The sequence below is a fragment of the Tauraco erythrolophus genome, chromosome 3 (assembly GCF_009769465.1).
Source record: "Tauraco erythrolophus isolate bTauEry1 chromosome 3, bTauEry1.pri, whole genome shotgun sequence".
In the NCBI taxonomy this organism is placed as follows: Eukaryota; Metazoa; Chordata; class Aves; order Musophagiformes; family Musophagidae; genus Tauraco; species Tauraco erythrolophus.
In genome coordinates, this window is record NC_141467.1 from 104,107,471 (window position 1) to 104,122,128 (window position 14,658).

Below are 14,658 nucleotides of genomic sequence, written 5' to 3' on the forward strand. Positions count from 1 at the left end.
AAAAAAAATCTCACTTCTTGGGGGTGAAGCAAGATCATTCATATATCCTGAGGGCTGGATACAATCCTAGGTAAATCTGCGTTTTCTCATTCATCTGTATGCATTCTAGTGCATGTTGAGTGTTCATTTCTATACTGTCTTAGTGCTGTAAAATAGCTCCTGGTTCATTTGCTTTGCAAGTGGAGGAGAAGGCCAACAACTTTGAAGATGTGACTCGAAGTGCAGTACAAGACATTTCCAATTTTTCTTCTGTGGGCCTAAATGTTACGCAGATTATCTCCTGATTAAGCAATTAATGAAGTAGAAGGGAAACACTCTTTCCTGTCTCCAGCTCAAACATTTCTGTTTGTATGTGGATTTTGTATTTCTTCCTGGCATGCTGTTTTGAATGCTGCAGTTGAACAGTGGCTGTGACTCATAGCTAAGATAGTATCCATCTCTGTGATAAGAAAAGCAGAACGGACCTAACTGTGGTAAACGTAGGAAAGTCATTACAGGATGATGCAACCTGAAACAGCAGATTCCGTGAAAAACAATGTCAAAACATGTGGCCAGTATATCAGAGCAAGCTGATTTCTCCTCTGCACTTTGCATGGACTACTACGGTCCAGAATAAAAGTTGAGTGGACAGCTTCCCTTTAGGACTTCTTAGACTTAGCACCACGCAAACCATAATCACATTATTTCCACTTCACAGCTGGGTCAGACCCAGCCAGGACAACGCACATCTCCTTGAACAATCTGCACAGTCATTCCTAGTCTACTGCATAAAAGTGATTTTTAGCAGGTTAGTGTGCTCCTGTGTTTTGAGCTAAACTAGGGCTGAGAAGGGAAGGTGGCTGCATGACAGAGATGGGCAAAGAGCCTTCTTATTCCAAAGTGAAAGTGTGTCTATAGGGACTACTGCATTTTGCCTCCTATTTGGTGTTACTGTAGATTATAGGCTATATTTATCCACTCAGAGAAACTGTACCATGATGTCGTGGTTTTTGTTTTTTTTTGGACTGAGGGTCGAGACAAGAACCGAGAGGGAGCACCCACCAAACATGGTCTCGGGCAAAACATGACTCAGGCTTTCTTCATAAAAACAAAACAATTTATTAACAGTTACTTAACAGGAGACAAGGGAACGAAACCGGTTACTTGAGAGGAGAAAAGAGAAAACAAGGCCCGATCTTAAAACAACACCTCCCCACCCCCTATTTTCCTTTCGTTCCTGGCTCTGTCTTCCCCCCAGCGGCGCAGGGAGACAGGGAATGGGGGAGTACAGGTCAGTTCATCCATGTTGTTCACTGCCGCTCCTTTCTTAAAGGAGGAGGAGTCTTTACACCATTTTTCCCTTGCTTCGGTGGATCCCCTACTCACAAAGAAAAAGTCCCCAAACTTTTCCAAAGTAAGTCCTGCCCGCAGGATTGCAAATCCTTCCCCATGGATCGCACAAGTTCGGGCTTTACCAGTCTCGGCCTCTTAGGGAGCTGCTGCCACTCGCGTCGGCGTGGGTCGTCCCACGGTCTCCAGATGCCTCCACGACCTCGTCGTGCATTCCATGCCCCATTATCAACAGTACCTGGTCGCGCATCCCCTGCTCCACGACCTCTCCTGGGCTCAGGCATCTCCTTCCCGACGTGGGTTTCTCCACGGGCCACGAGTGGGTCGCTGCTCCGCCGAGTACAACCTGGCTGCAGGGGGGCCGCCTGCCATCTCACACCGATTTGCAAGGGAAGCCTCAGCTCCAGTACACCTCCTCCTGCTCCATCTTTGCTGACCCGGTCGTTGTGGTTGTCTTCTCTTAGATATTAATCCTCTCTAGGGGAGCTCGGCCCGGCAGGCACCCCGGGAGCGGGGCGCTTCCCGAGCCCCCCCCATGCGGCTCCCCCGGCGCCATCTTGAGCACATGGCGCCGGCCCGGGCCCGAGCGGCCGCCCGGCCGGGAGCCGGGAGCGAGGGCAGCGCCCTCCTGCTCTCTCCTCGCTCCTGAGCAAAAAGCCCCTTTCCCGCCCCTTTGTCTCAACTTAAATAGGGCCATTCGCAGAGGCGCCGATTTGGCTCAACCTCCCCCGGGGGGGATGGGACTCAGGTCTGGTGGCACAGGGAGCAAATCCCCTCCCCTGCCACCAGAACACCCCCCCACACATCAAACTATCACACATGAGCAGCTTCACAGACAACAGCAGAGTAGAATAACGTGAGCCCAAGAAAAGGCAGAAAATTGGCACAGCAAAAATGTATGCTTGAGTACTTTTGCTATTCAGAACTGTTGGACCAAAACAATTCAGTTCCATTTAACAGCTGAATTCCTCAGCTGAGAAGAAAGGATTCAATAGTGATAAGATATTTTGTCTTTCTTCATAGACAATATTTAATTTAGAAATTTAGCCTCAAAAAACAAACCATTAAAAGGCAAAAACTTTTGATCCACGTTGCATAACCGTTTCACTTAAACCAAGCTGAAGGTTTGTTTCAACAAAAGAAGTTGATTGTTTTGGGTTCATTTAACCCAAGGGAGTGTTTATCCTGCCTCCATTATTCCAGTTTATCACTTGAACAAGAGCAAAGGAAGAAGCAAGAAAAAAAATGATGCATCTCTTACATACAACCTCTAATTTGCAATACAAGCTGGAAACCACTGAAGTCTGATCTCTCACTGCCCTAGGTCTTACCTGCAATCATCGACATGTGTACTGAAAGCTACATGGCTGTTCCTTGTTCCTTGTTTCTTTTTTGGTGCTTGTTTTCTCGTATTGTTCTTGCATAAAATCCAATAGAGACCTCAGACCCCCAGCAAAGTGCTCCTGTTTCGCTCCCCATCTTGCTTAATCATGTTAGTGGCACAGACATAAAAAATTCATAGCAACTAACGGCCTGATTTTCTCCAGCTTTATTATCTAATTTGGAAGTAGTCTCTTTCATTTTACTTTTTAATGGGCCGGTTTCAACAGAGTGTGCAAAGAGGGATGGGTAAAGGCAAAGCAGCACAGCCATAAAATAGGGCTCTGTTGGAAGAATTGTTCTTCACTGGCTCTGCTGAGGGCTCAGGGAGGCAATGGCTGAGGAAGAAGACATGGGGACTAGAGTCAGTCCAAGCAAGGTTAGCTCTTTCTGGCAGGCCAGCTGAGCATAGAACATGGGGACTGCAAAACTTCTGTGTGTAAGTAAGGCTAGAGCACTGTCTTGGGCTTCACAGACTATCAGTAGTATCCCAGTGCTGGGAAGGGTGAGTTTCCATCTCAGGAGGCTTGAAGCAACCAGGACTTTTGTCCTTCCCACTCCTTGTTTAGACCATATCCTGAATTCACGCCAAAGGCTATTACAGTGAATCACATAGGAAGCACATACATGAAAATTTGGCTGGTGGAGTACGGTTTTGCGATGTTACTCACCCACATGCTGTTCACCAAAAACTCTGTCCCATCTTAGCCACACAGCCCAGTGGAACATATGGGTCTTGGCACACTTACGGCCCTGAACCATCCTTATAACGTCTTCCATTCCCTTCAAACACCCTTTCTCTCCTTTCTGTCTTTGCTTTTCTTTCCAGACAGCATCTGCACCCTGTTTCCCAAAACTCATCCTCATGAAACTTGTATGTGGAGGCTTCACTCCAAAGAGCATGGAATCCTAAACAAGCTCCTTTAGGGTTATTCAGAGAGGTCAGAGGGAGATTTTGCAAGTGACACTGTTACCTGCAGGCTTGGCATGAGGAATGAAGTTCATAATTTTATAGGGCAAAAGTGAAATGTTTTCCCTGACCAACTTAGATGATGAGGGATTATGGAGTGGGATGCTCTGAGCATATAATCATATAATAATAATTATATTATAATCATAATCATAATAATAAATAATTACGAATATACATGAAGGTTGTTCTCACTTGACTGAGCTCTGTGGGTACTCTGGGAGAGCTCATATGCCTGTCCCTGTCAAATGGTCTGGATAGCAACAGCCATTATGATAGGAACGTGAGTGCAGCCAACATGCCTGAATTCAGCACACAAATATGTCTGAAAGAGTGTTTGCCAATAAATCAGCCATGTTAAACAGGAGACTGACCACCAGCCAAATGAAACTATACCTGAGAAGTAACAGAGACCTTTGAAAGAGAAAACGAGTCAGTTTGAGAAAAAACATGAGAATTCGCAAGAGCAGGGGGAGACCCTGGACTGGAAACAGCAGTGGTCAAAACCTGGTTTGGTGCTGCCAGGAGTCACACCTCCGGCATCAAAATCTGTGCCTAGGCCAGACACAGCATTGTCCCATAGGACATCATAAGCATGGAATAGCCATGAGAGCACAGAGTACAAACTGGGGAGGCCCACATCTTGAGCCTCAAAGGCTGCTTTCTCACAAACATGTAGATTATTGTGTTGTATGGAGCGTTAGGGGTACATAAAAGGCAGAGCATCTACTTCCCAGTCATGGATACAGGTTGGGCAAGGAGTGGATTGAGAGCAGTCCTGCGGAGAAGAACTTGGGAGTACTGGTAGATGAAAAACTGAATATGAGCCAGCAATGTGTGCTGGCAGCCCAGAAAGCCAACCGTATGCTGGGCTGCATCCAAAAAAATGTGGCCAGCAGGTCGAGGAAGGGGATTCGACCCCTCTTCTCCACTCTCTGACACTCCACCTGGAGTACTGCATCCAGTTCTGGGATCCTCAGCACAAAACAGACATAGGCCTGTTGGAGAAAGTCCAGACGAGGCCACAAAGATGATACAAGGGCTGGAGCATGTCTCCAGTGAAAACAGTCATAGAGAGTTTGGGTTGTTCAGCCTGGAGAAGAGAAGGCTCCAGAGAGACCTCCTAGCACTCTTCCAGTACCTAAAGGTGGCTTGCAAGAAAGCTGGAGAGAGACTTTCTACAAGGGCATATAGTGACAGGACAAGGAGTAATGGCTTTAAACTGAAAGAGGCTACATTTGGATTAGATCTAAGGAAGAAATTCTTCCGTCTGAAGATGGTGAGGCACTGGACCAGGTTGCCCAGAGAAGCTGTGGATGCCCCATCTCTGGAAGTGTTCAAGGCCAGGTTGGATGAGGCTTTGAGGAACCTGGTCTAGAGGAAAGTGTCCCTGCCTGTGGCAGGGAGGTTGGAATTAGATGATCTTGAAGGTCTCTTCTGACCCAAATCATTCTATGATTCTATTATCTTCTGCAGGATGACAGGCAAGTAAGGGAACCTCCTCTCCCTGCAACTCATAGGTCCTGTGAGGGGGTCAGAAGCATTCACATATAACTCAATGTGTTTGTATTTGTGCTGAGAACCTCCTGGGATTGTTAAAGAGGGATGTTTAGAAATCTTAGGTGTTTATTAACATTTTCATATGTGTCTTATATTGCAGTTTTCTGATGTATTACTGATACCAATCTTACTGCCAGTTAATTTCATCTTGTTAGTAAAGCAATAAAATGCTTAAATTCTGAATGTATTTAATGTAAATTGATCAGATTTTTTCCCTGCTACAGGTACTTTGCAGGGCTAGTCAGAGGCTCAAAGGCTATTTGGATACTGTACTGGTAATATCATTTCTGGTATGTTGTTGGCCATAACAACATGACCATCTTTAGAACCTGAAGGTGGACAAGTCCATGGGACCAGACGAGGTGCATCGGCGGGTCCTGAGGGAACTGGTGGATGAAGTTGCTAAGCCACTATCCATCACATTTCAGAAGTTGTGGCAATCTGGTGAAGTTCTCAATGACTGGAAAAGGGGAAACATAGCCCCCATCTTTAAAAAGGGGAAAAAAGAAGACCCAGGGAACAACAGGCCAGTCAGTGTCACCTCTGCGCCCGGCAAGATCATGGAGCAGATCCTTCTGGTGACTATGCTAAGGCACATAGAAAATGAGGAGGTGATTGGTGACAACCAGCATGGCTTCACTAAGGGCAAATCCTGCCTGACTAATTTGGTGGCCTTCTATGATGAGGTTACAGCATTGATGGATAGGGGAAGAGCAACTGACATCATCTACCTGGACTTGTCCAAAGCATTTGATACTGTCCCACACGACATCCTTGTCTCTAAACTGGAAAGACGTGGTTTTGATGGATGGACCACTTGGTGGATAAGGAATTGGCTGGATGGTCGCACTCAAAGAGTTGTGGTCAACGGTTCAATGTCCAAGTGGAGGCCTGTGACGAGTGCTGTTCCTCAGGGGTCAGTACTGGGGCCAGTGCTACTTAACGTATTTGTTGGAGACATGGACAGTGGGATCGAGTGCACCCTCAGCAAGTTTGCAGATGACACCAAGCTGTGTGGTGTTGTGGACACGCTGGAGGGAAGGGATGCCATCCAGAGGGACCTTGACAGGCTGGAGAGGTGGGCCTGTGAGAACCTCATGAAGTTCAACAAGGCCAAGTGCAAGGTCCTGCATGTGGGTCGGGGCAATCCCAAGCACAAGGACAGGCTGGGCAGAGAATGGATTAAGAGCAGCTCAGAGGAAAATGACTTGGGAGTGCTGGTGGATGAGAAGCTCAACATGAGCCGGCAATGTGCGCTGGCAGCTCAGAAAGCCAACCATGTCCTGGGCTGTATCAAAAGGAGCATGGCCAGCAGGTCGAGGGAAGTGATTCTGCCCCTCTACTCAGCTCTCGTGAGACCCCACCTAGAATACTGTGTTCAGCTCTGGAGTCCCCAACACAAGAAGGACATGGAGCTACTGGAACGAGTCCAGAGGAGGGCCACGAAGATGATCCGAGGGCTGGAGCACCTCTGCTATGAAGACAGGCTGAGAGAGTTGGGGCTGTTCAGCCTGGAGAAGAGAAGGCTCCGGGGTGATCTTATAGCAGCTTTCCAGTACCTAAAGGGGCTACAGGAAAGCTGGAGAGGGACTTTTTATAAGGGTGTGTAGTGATAGGACAAGGGGCAATGGATTTAAACTGAAAGAGGGCAGATTTTGATTAGCTATAAGGAAGAAATTTTTTCACTCAGAGGGTGGTGAGGCACTGGCACAGTTTGCCCAGAGAAGTTGTGGATGCCCCATCCCTGGAAGTGTTCAAGGCCAGGTTAGATGAGGCTTTGGGCAACCTGGTGTAGTGGAGGATTTCCCTGCCCATGGCAGGGGGCTTGGAACTAGATGATCTTTGAGGTCCCTTCCAACCCAAACCATTCTATGATTCTATGATTCTATAACAGTTTATTTGCTTTATCCAGTTGGATGTGAGGTGCATGGCAGTAAGGGCGTTGGGAGGACTCGCCAGAATTCTCATGTACATAATGGAAAAATACAAGGAAAATTGAATTTCTGGCCATAGCTGAAACAACACTCAGTGCAGAATAGCAGGGAGCCCACAGCCTCCAACTCTCTTAATTACTTTTTACTTCCACTTGATATAAATAATAAATTAGCATCCCTTGGGCTATACTCTCCACAGTTCGCTCCATAGGTGAGATGGGGCTCTAAGTCCTTGCACTAATGACAACTTAATAGCTCATGCACAATGGGGCAGCTCAAGCAGTAATAATTGCAAGGCTCTGGTTCAGAGTAGACCTAAGCCTGAGGTCAGCACATGGTCAACACACGTAGGAAAATCTGAATTCAGTCCTTGCTTTGACAGGTGCTTTCACAGTCAAACAAAAGTTTAACTCAGCAGGTGACTGAAAACTTTGGATGTTCTTAGTACTGCAAAATCAAACCCTGTCCACAAAACCAAGGAGACCTCATGAGCTGTCACATAGTTAAACTCGCTATTTGCCCAGCTCTGTGATGGAGCTAATTTACTGAGATACCCATTTGTGGATTAGGGCTTGCAAGTTCCTTAGCAGGCTGCTCTGGTGGTTGCAGAAGGCTGAGAAGTTCTGGGCTTGCAGATAGGGCAGGAGAAAGAGAATCAAGGAACAAGGACCACACCAAGGCGTTTCTGCCCATGTGACAGCTCCAGGTGTTCCTCCAGTTTCAAAGCTGCTGTCTAGAGCTCCTCCGTTTCTCCTGCTTTTCCTCTACAGCAGTAGTAATAGCATCCTATGGTAGAAACTTGTTGAGATGAGTAATTTTCCTATTTTGGTTTATCCATCAACCTGTTGGCATCTGAGAGTCTGAAGGGTGATAATTGTCACCCCGGTACTCTTGTGGAACCAGTGTCTTGCCTCGGAGTAGCCATAAAACCTGCAATTGACACTGAGAGTGGCAATTGCATGCGGCATAAGAAAGCCCGTGAGGTCTTTATGTCTCTTGACTTTTAGGGGGCTGCCTCCGCAGACATTCATCTGGAATGAAATTTGATGAACAACAAAGGAGATGCAAAGGGGGGGGACATCCCTGTGCAGACACAGAGCCAAGCTACTCAGATCTATTGCAGCTCTCTTCTCAGAGCATCGGTTGGGAACATTTGTTTCCTCTGTAACGTCACCGTTGACATTTCATTGTTACAAACCTCGCTCCCTCCTAAATGCCCCTCTCTTTCAGGGAAACATTAACGGTGGCTGAGACATTATTTACGTCCCCGGAGCTTTTAGACTGGGAAGGTTTGTGGGCAAGTTTGCTGTGTTTTTCTCCACTAATGCTTCAAGCCTGAGGAGAGATCTCTTCTTATCATGTCAGCTAAAAGTTGAGTGGTAAGTGTTCAGTTATCACTTAGACTAAGTCCTGACGTAAATTCCCCAAATCTTGGAGACATCAGTATTCGGAATCAAATCACAGCTTCCTTCCCAGATGCTTTTCTCAACCTACCTTTGCAATAAAGACAGAGCCCTCTGTGCTAATCTAAGATGCTAAGGCTTTGTTCAAGAGCTGTGCCCTTTCCCTGCCCATGATCGGAATGCATCAGGCAGAGTGCAACCTACACATAAAAATTAAAGCCTCAGGCTCCTAAGAGTTTTCTTGTCGCTTTTTGATCCCCTTATGTCACAGTCTGGACACATGTCCTTATTATCTTTGTACCATGTTTCTATAAGGGACATGTGCCTTTAGTATCTTGATGTTGTATCTCTTCTCCGGTTATTCAGTTAAATTCATTGCAGTTAGAAACACTTACATACCTCATATCTTTCATCTTCTTTTGAATACATCTGAATTTTAAAAAGCAAGATTTCCAAGTGAATGAAGTAAAATGCAATTCTACGTTCAGGAACCAAAAGGAAAGAGGAAGTTAAATGCAATCTCTGCCTTTGGGTGCATAAATCTATAGACCTCTGTTAAGAGGAAGAGCTCATCGGGATGGAGAGAGGTATTACAGCAGCTGAGACAGAACTCGTTCAGATACAACTACACACATCTTAATTCATACGGTTGGAAAATCTGTGTCTTTTCCTTGTCTTTTTTTTTTGACCCATTTGAACGCAGGCAGGTCACATTGGAAAGCCTGTCTTGGCAATTATGTGAGGTTTTTATGTATGAAAGTAGTGATTATCACAAAATAGCATGAGTTCAAGAGCTTTAAGGAAAGTGCTGGTCATCAGGAGGCTCTTACTAAAATTATGAGAGCTGATAGTACACTACTTCATTAAGGAAAAACTACCACAACAGCACAACTCACACAGAAATTTATTTTAAAAGGCAAAAATGTTGAGTGTGCATGAGGTGAAGAGACTCACATTTAGCTCTGGTTTCTTCGTCCCTCATGATGAAGCATGAGGCTAGGCTGGAGCCTAGCTCAAGTCCTTTGAGCTTGTCATAAATTGACTTTCCAAATTCATTGGCACGTGAGGGTGTCACACTAAAAGCAAGATCACAGCTGAGGGCGTAAGGAGGTGTTTAAGTCAGTTGTCTTTCCTGGGTCTCCCAACTCAAGCAAAAGAAAATCAGCTCTTATAGGCAAATAGTTTCCCAGCACGGTGCATCTCACCACATTTGCCTCAGTTTATGCTTTATGATTATTTTTTCACCTTCATTTAAACCTAATTGCCAGCTGTCAAGTTTGGTCACAGTCCCACTGGACCGTGCAGTCAAGCCAATGTGCAGAATAAGCGTAGGTACCTGTCCTGGTTTCAGCTGGGACAGAGTTACTTTTTTCTTTTTAGCAGCTGGAAGAGCTCTGTGTTTTGGATTTAGTCTGGGATTTGTTATGAGAACAATGTTGATAACACACTGATGCTTGTAGTAGGTGCTGAGACATCAAGGACCTTTGAACTTGTTGAGTTTTTGCCAGTGTGCAGGAGCACAACAGGATAGGGGAGAGCATGGCTGGGACAAAGGGTCCACAACTGCCCTTATGACTTGAACTCAGACTTAGGATTGAGGGCTAAATTGGCTGAAGAAGTATTCCATATCATGCAACGTCATTCCTAGTACGTAGATGAGGATGGACCAGGAAGTTTGGAACTCCTCTTCCGAGGGCACTCTAGGTGTTTTGGAGTGCTCTGTCTTGCTCACTTTTTGTGCCTCTCGCTAGTCTGTGATTGCGATGTAGGGACTTATCTGTTTCAGAATTGTTTATTGGGAGAGGAGAGGTATTGGTCACCAGATGGTGAGCAATTATATTGTGCATCACTTGTTCGTATAGATTATTATCATATTATATATCCACAGATATTATCATCATTATTACTTTAGTAGTAGTAGTAGTAGTTCAACAGGTGACTAGGCCTGTCAGAGATGTCTGGAGTCCAGGATGTCCATGTGAGACCACCACATATGACACAAGACCTACAGGAATTCAGCACCCTTGTAGGCACTGGAATTTGCACTGGAGCTAGGACAAATATTTTACCTTACCATAAAGGTTCCACTGGAACAGGTTGCCCAGAGAGGTGGTGGATGCTCCATCCCTGGAGACGTTCAAGGCCAGGTTGGATGAGGCCCTGAGCAACCTGATCTAGTTGGAGATATCCCTGTTCCTTGCAGGGGGGTTGGACTAGATGACCTTTGAAGGTCCCTTCCAGCCCTAACAATTCTATGATTCTATGATTCTATATCTTAGCCAACACAATGACTAACAGGATCCTATCTGACTGCAAAGTTAAATAAGTTCCCTTTCAGCCCTTCTTCCAGTGGAAAACCGAAACTACAAAGATGGTTTAAACAAATTCCCTTTATGTCAGTCAGACCATTGTAAACACCAGCACACAGTCAAGTGCCACATCTTGACTTAAAAGTGGCACCTTCACCAAATGCTGATGTCATTGCACAGGGCAGGGTGACCATGCCTGACATCTCCTCCTAGACTTTAGTTCTGGCTTGAGCACACCGGTGGACTTCCTCCTCTATCACACAGCCCATGGTGGGTACCTGGAGTTAAGACTGGTGGTCTAAGGCATTACTGCTTACACCACCAGTCATCCTGCAAGGTCTTTCCTACGTGCCATGTGTACCTATGGCACCACAACGAGATCCTACAAAAGAGAATAAGTCTGTTGTCTGCCACAAATTCTTTGACTCCCATCCGCTCTGGGAAAATTAATATCCATCCTGAGAATAGATTTCACTGTGATATTTACAGAGAGAATTAAAAAAAATGAAATGAAATTAAGAGAACACAAGCCCTTATAACCCTTTAGCTCAATTGAACTGTTCTATGGCACTAACAACAGCAAAATAAGTATTAATAGCTTGGAATAGAGCACCTGGCCAAAAAAATAAAATAAAAATAAAACCACAAATACAAAAATGCAGCAACAAAACAAACAAAGAGAAATAAAAAAATTGGAATTGGAGCAACCTAGCAACACAACTCCAGGCTTTCAGCAGAGGCATTGGCAAAGCTCTGGAAAAGCTTTACTTAACACCACAGTAACACTGCATTAATGTGCACTTCTTACTAATAAAGAGTTTCTGAAAATTGCCTGGAAACAACGTTCAAAATCACAGTGTTGTTCAAGGGGGACAGGAATCAAGCCAGCCCTGACTGAAAGGTCCTGTGAGGCAATGCTGACTTTTTGCAAAGGAGACAACACCTCTCCATCTGAAATGTCAGAAAGTGAGATCAGTTCTATCTACATCTGTCTGTGTCCCAGTGCAGCTCTGGTTCCAGTCCTGGCAGCATCGAGAAAGGCTCAGCAAGGAATTTTCAGAGCTGAAAAATATGATGCAGTGTCAAAAGAAACCAGCTATCAACCTGTATTTATCTTGACCCTCCAAAATATCTCCCCTAATCACCTTTCCCTCCCATCCAACACTAGTTACCAGTTCCAGCACAGGGTGACTCAAAGCTTCGTTGGAGCTAAGACCTTCCCCTTCCCTCATGAGAGAGCTATTACTGATCATGCATTTGGTAGCACCTTTTTTCTGCATAATGCTGAAGCACCTGCCTTCAGTAACGACCAACAACAAACAACTGGAGAATGAATGGAGGAATGGCAGTTGTGGGCATCTAAGTTGAGGCTTTCAGAGAGGTACCTTTGTCCTCTCAGGATACAGAGCCCAAAATGTCTAAGACAGAGGCAGCTGAAGTAGTCTTTGAAGGAACAGAAATGGCCTCAAGTTGCACCAGGGGAGGTTTAGATTAGATATTAAGAAAAATTTATGTACTGAAAGAGTGGTCAAACATTGGAACAGGTTGCTCTGGGAAGGGATGGAGTCACTATGCCTAGAAGTGTTCCAAAAATGTGTAGATGTATCACTTCAGGACATGGTTTAGTGGGCATGGTGGTATTGGATTGACAGTTGGACTTGATGATCTTAGAGGTCCTTTCCAACCTTAATGATTCTATGATTCTGTTCTATGATTTTATCAACGGAGAGCAGCCTCTTTGGAGGGGCTGGTGTCACTCATCTTTGATATCACAAAGCCAGGAGAAAGGAGAACTGCATGGTAGTCTGCTGCAGGCAAGAGAGAAACAAAAATGGTCTAACAGCCAGACTGTGGGAGACGGAAGTCCTTTGTTCTTGGTCCAATTAATCCAGCAAAACTGGGTCATTACTGCTTGATGAAGAGTTTCACAAGAGCCACTATTTAGACTGGATTTGCTTATGTTAATCCACATTAATCAAAGAGGAGAGAAGCAGAGGTCTCAAACTTATAATGCCCTAGGAAGCTATTAAGTCCACAATCCAGATCAGCAAGTGTCGTGCTTTAGCCCAGATGGCAGCTAAGGTACCACAAAGCCACTCACTCACTCCTCCCGTCTCCCTTGCCTTCCCCACCCCCTTGGTTATGTGGAGAGGAGAAAAACTTTAAAAACAGCCTGAATGTGAAGATAAGAACAGGGAAGGATGACCCATCAGCCACGGTCCCAGGCAAAACAGATTCACTTCAGGACAAATCAATTTAATTCGTTATCAGTTACTTCAGAGAAGATAACGAGAAACAAAGCCAGATTTTAAAAACACTTTCCCCCCACCCCTCCCTTCTTCCCAGCTCTACCTCCACCCCCACAGTGTGCAAGGGGATGGGGAATGGAGGTTGTGGTCAGTTTGTTACAAAAGGGTGAGGACTCCTTACACTCATTTCCCCTGTTCCAACGTGGAGTTCCTTTTCACAGGAAAGAGCTCTCCACAAACCTCTCCAACATGAGTCCTTCTTGCAGGATGCAATCCTTAACCATCGGAGTGCTCTAGCACTGGCTTTTCCCACAGACTTACGGCTTCTTAGGGCTCAGCCACCCGCTCCGGTCAAGGTCCCTTCCCACGGAGTGCAGATGCATCTCTGCTTTGTTGTCAGTCTCCAGCAGCCTGGGGTCCTTCCCATGGGAGACATTCCTCTACAACCTTGCTTAGACACAGGCATCTCTGCTCCAGCATGGGGTTCTCCGCAGGCTATGGGTGGGTCTCTGCTCCACCATTTCTCTCATGGGTGGCAGTGGGGCCGCCTGTCATCTTGCCACAGGCTGCAGGGGAATCTCAGCTTCAGCACACCTCCTCCAGCACCATCTTCACTGACCTTGCTGTCTGCATAGCTGTTTCTCTCAGGTCTCAGTCCTCTCTCTGTTGCAGCCACATCAGGCCCAACCAGTCCAACAAACCTCAGCAAGTCCCGGGAGGATGAACTCTGCCCAGCGAGCGCCCTGGGAATGGGATTCTTTGGAGCTCTCCAGCTGTACAGCCACGGCCATCTCCAGTTGAGTGGTGGTGTCCCAGCACAAGCAGCTGCCCACCTGGTAGGCGGGGTGCGGCTGATGCGGTCTCTCTCTACCTCCCCCCTCTCTTCCCTGCAGGTCCCACCTGGCTCAGGTTCCTCTGTCCTCTTCTAAAATATGTCATTTTGCAGAGACGGATTGGCTCGGCCCTGGCCAGATGTGGGTCCAACCTGGCCAGAGACTGGTCTGACCAGTTTTGGAGTCGGGAAAACTTCTCGCATCTTCTTACAGAGGCTATCTCTGCAGGCCCTCCCCTACTTCCGAAACCCCACCACATAAACCCAGCACAGCAAGTACAAGCATAGATCCTTAATGCTGATGTCTTAAACCAGGGCAGCCTCCCAGTCTTGAGAAAAACAGAGAAGAATAAACACAAAATAGCTATGATGTTCTTCGGGTTGTTGTTAGTTACCTGCTGAATAAAGTCTTCCCATAGAGATAGTACCTTGCTGTATTTCTCTGGATACAAAAATCTTAAATAATCTGACTGGATTAGGTAGTGAGGAATATCCCATAGATATTATGACATGTCTTAAAGGAGAGCGGTGGTACTATTCCATATACTGGCATCCTACCATAAGTTTTCAATGGTATGACACCATGCTACCAGTTTCATTCTACTAGCAGCCGCTGGTCTGTATTAGAGAGAGATTTCCCTCAGATTCCACAAAGTTCTGAAACCAGGAAATATTCCATTTGCTCATTGTTT